General features: G+C 61.0%; 1 protein-coding gene across 3 annotated transcripts in view; it reads left to right on the top strand.

Moving 5' to 3' along the window:
* POLE (DNA polymerase epsilon, catalytic subunit) overlaps window positions 1-1883 on the top strand; it is a 56623-nt gene that overhangs the window by 91 nt on the left and 54649 nt on the right. Inside the window, exon 1 of one of the 3 annotated variants that reach the window (XM_054239158.2) lies at window positions 18-301. The exons of 1 other annotated variant lie outside the window; for it this stretch is intronic. The gene's annotated coding sequence lies outside the window, so the exon portion shown is untranslated. Of the gene's footprint in view, window positions 1-17; window positions 302-1010; window positions 1106-1883 lie in introns of those variants that run through there. One more of the 3 variants, XM_035258267.3, reaches the window with a different exon arrangement.

Genomic DNA, 1883 nt, shown 5'->3' with positions numbered 1-1883 from the left:
GTGAGGGGCGCCCTCCTGAGGCCTTGGGGCCGGCCCTGCTGAGGGTGCGGTGGATCCGGGCGCGGGTGGCGCCGCCGAGGCGAGAGAGGCCGGGGTCCCGCAGCCGCCCCCTCTCGCCGCGCCTGACAGGGGTGGGGCGGCGCGCCCGGACCGCCGGCGGAGGGACCTGGGGCGAGTGGCGGCTCCGTGTGTGCAGCTTCTCCGCGGGGGAACGAGGCGCGCCGCGCGGTCTTCTTCCCCGGGCTTTTCGGGCCTCGCCTGGCGCGCAGCTGCGTTTGGGACCTGCCGCGCGGCGGGGGCGGTGCGAGCTGCGGGAGCGGGGCTGGGCCCTGCGGGGCGGACGCGCGGGGGGTGGGGGCCGGGCCGGGGACCCGGTCTGGAGGCCCAGCGCTGGGGGAGGCCGCGGCGGGCGGATCGCTTGAGCCTGGGATCCTGATCCAGCGAGACCCTTCCTCCTCTGTTTTATTATTTTATTCGTTTGGAGACGGTCCTGCCGTGTCGCCCAGGCTGGAGTGCGGAGGCGCCATCTCGGCTCCCTGCAGCCTCCGCTCCCGGGTTCCAGCGACTCTCCTGCCTCACTCAGTCTCCCGAGTAGCCGGGATGACAGGCGCGCGCCATCGCGCCGGCTACATTTTGTAGTTTTAGTAGAAACGGGGTTTCACCGTTTTGGCCAGGCTGGTCTCGAACTCCTGACCTCAGGTGATCCGCCCGCCTCGGCTTCCCAAAGTGCTGGGATTACAGGTGTGAGCCACCACGCCCGGCCCTTCTGTTCTAAAAAGAAGAAAAAGTAGCGAGGCTGGTGGCCTGCGCTTGAAGTCCTAGCTATTAATTCTCGGGAGGCCGAGGCCGGAGGTTCACCTGAGCCCCGCAGGTGGGCGCCGCTGTGAGCCGGGATCGCGCCACAGCCCTCCGGCCTGAGTGAGGGAGCCAGACCCCGTCTAAAAAAAAAATAGAAAACGGGTAAGATGCGGCCGCTCGGTGGCCGGAGCAAAAGGTAAACATGACAGAGGCCTGGCCTTCTGCCATAAGCAGAAAACGTGTAAGAATGCGAAGGTTTTTTGGACACTTAGCTGAACACAATTCTTCACGGAGGAGAAACCAAGTGGTGAGGGTCCCTAACTGCTGTTGTGCTAATCACCGTCTATCCTTAGCCCCGTTTGGTCCTCAGGCAAGCCCCGGAGAGGCAGGTGCCCTTAGTATGTATAATGTATGTGTGCTGGAACGTGGGGCTCAGGTTCAGGACGCAGGACGTGCCCACACCTACTCCACTCCATTGCCCTGCCCCAAGCTCAGTGACAGCCTCCAGGCGGGGGATAAGTATGAGTGCTGGCTTTTTTTTTTTTTTTTTTTTTTTTTTTTTTTTTTGAGACGGAGTTTCGCTGTTGTTACCCAGGCTGGAGTGCAATGGCACGATCTCGGCTCACCGCAACCTCCGCCCCCTGGGTTCAGGCAATTCTCCTGCCTCAGCCTCCCGAGCAGCTGGGATTACAGGCACGCACCACCGTGCCCAGCTAATTTTTTTGTAATTTTAGTAGAGACGGGGTTTCACCATGTTGACCCAGATGGTCTCGATCTGTTGACCTCGTGATCCACCCGCCTCGGCCTCCCAAAGTGCTGGGATTACAGGCTTGAGCCACCGCGCCCGGCCCGAGTGCTGCCTTTTAACTTGCATGCTTTACGTGGTTAACTCATCTCATCTTTAAAACAGCCCCAGGAGGTGAGTGTGCCACAGGAAGCAGTGGGTGGTAGATGTGCCTGCATTTCTTCTTCTGGGAAATGGGGACACCAGTGCCTCCCTCACAGGGGTTGTCATGAAAACTGAATGAGACTGTGTGTGGAGTACTGGCACGATGGACATAGTAACCAGTAAACCGCTGTCTGTC

The sequence above is a fragment of the Callithrix jacchus genome, chromosome 9 (assembly GCF_049354715.1).
Source record: "Callithrix jacchus isolate 240 chromosome 9, calJac240_pri, whole genome shotgun sequence".
Classification (NCBI taxonomy): domain Eukaryota; kingdom Metazoa; phylum Chordata; class Mammalia; order Primates; family Cebidae; genus Callithrix; species Callithrix jacchus.
This window is presented reverse-complemented; position numbering and strand designations above follow the sequence as displayed.